The following is a 6,651-nucleotide window of genomic DNA, read 5'->3' as shown; positions in this document are numbered from 1 at the left end:
GAGGTCAGGTCCCAGGGATCTGGGAAGCAACAGTGTACTATGATGTGCCACCCAGACAGCCAAGCATGATTCAGAAGAACTTTTAGACTCCTATTTTGACGGTGGTAAGCAGAGAAAAATTAAAAACTTGAGATAGGGCGGTGTGGGTAGGGTATGCGCTTGTCAGTGAGTTCTGTTTTTTTAAATCTTGCATCATGTTTGGTGTTGAGACAACTCATTGGAAAAGACCCTGATGCTCGTAAAGATTGATGGCAAAAGAAGGGGGCAGCAGAGGATGAGTTGATTAGATAGCATCACTGACTCAATGGACATGAAGATGAGCCAAGTCCAGGAGATAGTGGAGGACAGAGGAGCCTGTGGTGCTGCAGTCCCTGGGTTGCTAAGAGTCAGACACACCTTAATGTCTGAACAACAACAGAACTTGTGAGTTTCCTGAAAAACTGCTATAAGATCAGTGGAGTACCTTATGCTTGAGGCACCGTAGGGACCAGGAAATAGAATTTGTGTGCTGCCTCAGATCTTTTGGGGAGGAAGCCTGAGGGTGAATGGAGGTTTCGGAGCGTTCCAGGTGCCCTGTGTGTCATCAAGAATGTCTGGGAGGCTGACTTAGGGTGGGCATATGCCAGCTAAGAAGGGCATGGTAAGGAGCTGGCAATGTGAAGAAAGGGCCAGAACATCCTGGCAGAGGAAGCAGGTGATGCAGACCAGGGGAGGAAGTTGCACTTAATTAGAAGGGAAATGGGAAGCCCTTGGGGTTTTCAGCTCAGGCAGTGACGATGGGAACCCTGAGAACCAGGAGGTAGGCATTTCTCAGCCGCAGGCACCGCCTACCCTCAACATCCATGGACTGGCTCTCAGCTCACTGTTCAATGAACTACTTAATGTTTACCTTTAAATCAAAGTTCACTTATAGTGAAAACTTCAATACTTGCACAACAATACAAATACATTTAATAGCACTGAACTGTACATTTTAATACGGTTCAGACGGGAAATTTTATGTTTTTCGTATTCTACAACAAAAATTTTTAAATGATGGTAAAGATGCTGAGGAAAGATATAGAAAAGAGCAGGCTTGAAACAGAGGACTAAACAAGGTCTCTAAAGAGTCTTACAGCGACTGTCAGATTCTATACAAAAAGAAGTTAGATGGCCTAAGGTAGAAAAACTTCAGAGAAAACAACCAATCTTTAAAGGCTTTTTCATTTGTATATCATCTTTCTTCCCCACTTTTGTAAGCCTATCATAAGTCGAGATCCATTTGCTTATTATACAATTTTAGAGTGTGTATTTAAATTAAAACTAAAAGACGGAGGTGATGTAATTTTAAACCAACTCTGCAGTATTTTAATATCTAATATTTTTAATTAATTTTGATTGTCATGAACAATCACTTTCACAGGAGAGGAAATAATAAAAATGTTCTATTTGAGTAATCATTTTTAAATGTATTCGATTTAAATGTATTGTGTGAGGGCGCCCTGTAAAGATGACTCTGCCTCTTCTGGCCTTTAGACAGGAGTCTGTTCTCCTAAAGCAAAAACCTCTCAAGTTTTTGCTTTTGCACCAAAAGCAAAAACCCCCCAAGTCTTTGACTTAGTCTCAGGGAGTGTGGCTCGTTTGTATTTTTCTAGAATAGCGCACACTGAGCACATGGGATGCTGTGTGACCCTGCTTGTGGGCCGAGGCTGCCGGGCAGGCTCAGCCGGTGTGGACACAGCAAGCCAATTTTAGAGTCAGACACGCCGCAGGGGCCTGCCCCCGGCCCTTGTCCCACTCACCCAAGAGGGCAGCTGCAAGGGCCAAAAAGGGCCAGTGACTGGGGCTCAGCTGTGGAGTGACCTGTGGTGGGGACCCCAGTCAAGGCTGCAGTAAGCGGGTTTATATTCTGTGGGAGCACAGGCCCCAGCGATGCCTCAAGGGGAGGAGGGAGGTGGGAGGACTGCTTAAGACCAGATTTGGGGACCCAGCCCCTGGTCCTGGGGCTTCCCTGGTGGCTCAGACAATACAGAACGTGCCTACAATATGGGAGACCCAGGTTCGATCCCTGGGTCAGGAAGATCCCCTGGAAAAGGGAACCACAACCCATTCCAGTATTCTTGCCCAGAGAATCCCATGGACAGAAGAAGGACTAACACTTTCACTTCACTTTAACTTTTCCTTGGTCCTGAAGCTAGGGCACAGCTGTAATCCCCAAGGTGGGGTCGGGGGGCCTCAGTGGAAGGAAAAAGGGAGAGCAGACCCACCACTCCCACAGCTTGGGGAGTGGTTTCCTCTAGAATATCATCCCACTTTTTAAAAGCGCTGAAAGCAAAGGCAACACTTTAAAATTAATAATAATGACTGTTCCCTGTAAGTCTGAGATTAAGTCATTTTAAATTTCTCTAAAGGTAGCTGTAACCTTCTCAGGAATGGAGAGATTAAGCTGCCCATTTGTTTTCTTTCCTTGTTCCTTATTTCTGCTAAATTGGAAAACCTCAACTCAGAACGACCAGGCTCTGACAGTGGCAGGGAGCCCACGGCAACTCTTTCTAATGATTATGAGGCTCGAGTCAAAAGTAGCCAGAGGCACTGTTATGGAGAGATTCTGGGATATATGATATATTATATGCAGCATACATGCAAACTATATCTAACCGTCCCAGAAAATGAGCTCCACCCCTTTGCCAGACACTCAGACGCTGGAAAGTGGGGCGTTCTGGTGCATGAGGCAGCAGTGAGTGGACTCCCAGTTCGCTTGTTTCCTGCGCTTGGGGAATATTCTGGAAATGTTTCATCTCCTTCTGCAGCTTGTGGATGTGATGTTTTCAATGTGTCCAATCCGCGATTCCTTTTTCAACAGTTCTCAGATGGTTGGTCTTTTTAAGGTATCTATGACTTTTCTCGGAGGAGGCAATGGCACCCCACTCCAGTACTCTTGCCTGGAGAATCCCATGGATGGAGGAGCCTGGTGGGCTGCAGTCCATGGGGTCGCTCAGAGTCAGACACGACTGAGCGACTTCACTTTCACTTTCACTTTTCTCTTTCATGCACTGGAGAAGGAAATGGCAACCCACTCCAGTGTTCTTGCCTGGAGAATCCCAGGGATGGCGGAGCCTGGTGGGCTGCCGTCTATGGGGTCGCAGAGTCGGACACAACTGAAGTGACTTAGCAGCATGACTTTTCTGTCCTGAAATGACAGACCTGGAGTCATCATGATACTAAATAAATACTAAACAGATCCTCAAGGTACTTGAATGAGCCCCCTTGACATCCTAGGAAAGGCCTTTACTTACTGTATCCATGTTGAGAAGTAAAGTCTTATCTCCGTTCACATCTCAAAATCCCTGTGTTAGAGTTTTTGTTAATTCACTCAGAATGAACAATGCCAGCTCAGCGGTCGTGCTCAGTTTCATTATTTGTGATTTTCCTTCCGTAGTGAGACAGGACCAGGGTACAGATGGGTGGTCAACTCTTCACGCCAAATAAAGGGGTGGTGTACTGGCAATCGGGGCTTCCCCCGTGGCTCAGCGGCCAAGAATCCGCCTGCAATGCCAGAGATGCAGGTTCAATCCCTGGGTCGGGAAGATCCCCTGGAGAAGGAAATGCACCCCACTCCAATATTCTTGCCTGGAAAATCCCATGGACAGAGGAGCCTGGCGGGCTACAGTCCGAAAGGTCGAAAAGAGTCAGACACGACTGAAGTGACTTAGCATGCCCTGAGTGTGGTATTCAGTACTAATTCTGGGCTCATTAAGAGGCAATAACTTCGCTTCCTCTGCTGTTGCTCCAGAAAGGGCAGCCTTGAATGATGGAGTTTCCGTCTCCATTTATTAGTAAAATTTCTCAGTTTTGTACTGGCAGGTCTTGTTTCACACTTGTTCCAAAAAACTGTCGTTTTGCCAGGCGAATCTCTAGATTTTTAGGGGTTTTTTTAAGAATTGAAATCTTCTGCTTTGGGCTGCTGTTTGACACTCTCACACAAATAATCCCAAGGCCTGGGGACAGGGGTTCGCGGGTGTGATGAAATCAATTTCTCAGATACTTGAACTTACGTATTTGAACCCTTGCTCATGTTTTTTGGGGGCTGGTACAAAACCCTCGTACAAGGCTCACTTTTCCAGAGAGATTCGCTTTCCCAGGACTGGCATGGCCCCTTCTTACCGCTGGTTCATGATTGTGAAATGTCCCTCCACTCTGGTCACCATTCTGTGTCTGGACCACTTTCAGGTTAGAATGAACCACTTTTGGCACACCAGTGCATTTCTGCGCATCTGGAATAAAGCCTAGCAAATCGTGAAGATAATAAATGTAAATTCAGTCAAGGAAATGGTTGGAGTGAGGATGTCAAAATACAGCCCGGAGACACACTGCCCCTGCTTGCTGGGGGTTCCTTGCCCCGCTCTGGGTGACCTGTGTGTCCTCCAGGGACCTGGGCGCCCCAGGGCTGTGAACCATGCTGGCACGTCGGGGAGTGAATGAAGAATGGTGTCCTAGGTCGTATCCACCCTGGCACCGCAGTCTCAGTGCGCATCACTGCTTGTCGACCCATCTCAGGACTTCGCTCCCAGGGGCCCGGGGACCTCCTGATTTGGTAGGTGGGCGCATGACAGCAGGATCTGAGGGACGACCCCAGAAACACTGATCAGAGATTCTTGCAACACGAGCACTGAGACTGCTCTTCGGAGGACACGTGTGGTGTGCCACGCAGCCAGGCGCTCCTGATCTCATCTGATCCCTGAAGCCATCGATGCCCATTCTACCAACGTGGAGATGGAGGTGCAGAACAGGAAGCCACTCCCAGCCTCACGAGCTGATCCATGGCAGAGCCATGCATGACTCGAAGGCCCACCCAGGTGCCCCCAACTTGTCACAGCTTCGCGAATCTCTACCAGGAAGACAGATTTCATCTCCAGGGACAGTGACCTCTTGGCTCTTTTTTTTCCCCAAAGCGCAGAGCTCTTCATGGCAGAGCTTATGTAGCAGAGCCAATCACTGGATGGGGCTCTTTCTACATCTTGCTGGCAAAACCCAGCTGTTTGCGCATCAGAGGTTCTCCTTTCTGAGTCTGAGTGAGCAGGCAAGGATGGTATGGACACAATGAAGCAGGCAGAAAGACAAAGTGTGTGCACGGAGCTGGGAACATAGCGGGCATTGGGAGATGGGAGACTTAGAGCGATAAGAAGCATCGTGAACACTTTCATCTCAATATTTTTTTAACTTCTTTATTTGCCAGACGTGCACATCCGCAGTTTTACAAAATGCACAGGCGTGGTGCTGTGATGGATGGCAACAATCTAGATACTAGTAAGAGCTGGAATCTACCTAAGGGCCTAAGCGAAACGCTAGAGCAAGAAATGATGAACTGTTAGAAATGAGCTGGAAGAGCACAGGATTCGATGACTATTCATTTGTTCGTATATTTCTTCATTCAATGTATGTTGGTCGATACAAGGGTATATTAACAAACACACCTGATGAAGCCAAAGCCTTTCCTTCTCTGAACTCATATTCCAATACAGAAGGAGATAATAACCACATAAAATAAATAGGATGAGTTAATAAAACAAGCGCACTGAAGGTGATTAAAGAGGGCATGTTGGAAAGTGCTGGAGATGGGAGGGGTGGGGAGACACTTTATCTGGAATAGCCGAAATGTCCCTGGCCTTGACTTGAGACCTAAGCACAGAAATATGGGGGCATGGTGTGCCGGGTAGCCAGGACAGCAAGCTTACCAAGGCCCCAACAACCAGGGTTCAAGTCCCACCCAACTGTCACACCCGACAGCCACCTGCTCCCAGGTGAGAGCAGGCAGAGAGCTCCCCCTACCCAACCCAAGCTGTGAGCCCTTGTCCTCGAAATGAGGGAATGATAATCACCTCAGAAGTCCTACTGCAAGGGCAGAAGAGGTGAGTTAGGTAACGAGCTTAGCACAGCCCCTGGTACAATTCTGGTCATTACTTCTCACGTCAGGGAGGGGAGGGATGGCTGTCTTGGTGTGCCAGCTTGGGGTGAAATTCTATTTTTTAAGAGTTATTTTAATACAGATGGTATGTTTGAGTGGCATGAACACAGATCAAAGTGAATTGCTCTCTCCATCAAGAAATATTATCCCAGTGTGGGGAAAGAAGAGGGGAATGGATAGTTAGGGAGTCTGAGATGGATGTGTATACATTGTTATATTTAAAATGGATAACCAACAAGGTCCTACTGCATAACATAGGGAACTCTGGTCAGTGTTATGTGGCAGCCTGGATGGGAGGGGAGGTGGGGGGACAATGGATACATGTGTGTATGAATGGCTGAGTCCCTTCACTGTCCACCAGAAACTATCACAGCATTGTTAATCAGCTATGTGAGAGTTGGACCATAAAGAAGACTGAGTGCCAAGGAATTGATGCTTTCGAACTATGGTGCTGGAGAAGACTCTTGAGAGTCCCTTGGACCACAAGGAGATCAGACTGGTAAATCCTAAAGGAAATCAACCTTGAATATTCATTAGAAGGAGTGATGCTGAAGCTGAAGCGCCAATACTTTGGGGCCACCTGATACAAAGAGCCGACTTGTTGGAAAAGACCCTGATGTTGGGAAAGATTGAAGGCAAAAGAAGAAGGAGGCAGCAGAGGATGAGATGGTTAGATGGCATCACCAACTCAATAGACATGAGCTTGA

The sequence above is a fragment of the Bos mutus genome, chromosome 5 (assembly GCF_027580195.1).
Source record: "Bos mutus isolate GX-2022 chromosome 5, NWIPB_WYAK_1.1, whole genome shotgun sequence".
NCBI lineage: Eukaryota > Metazoa > Chordata > Mammalia > Artiodactyla > Bovidae > Bos > Bos mutus.
Note: the sequence above shows the minus strand (reverse complement) of the source record.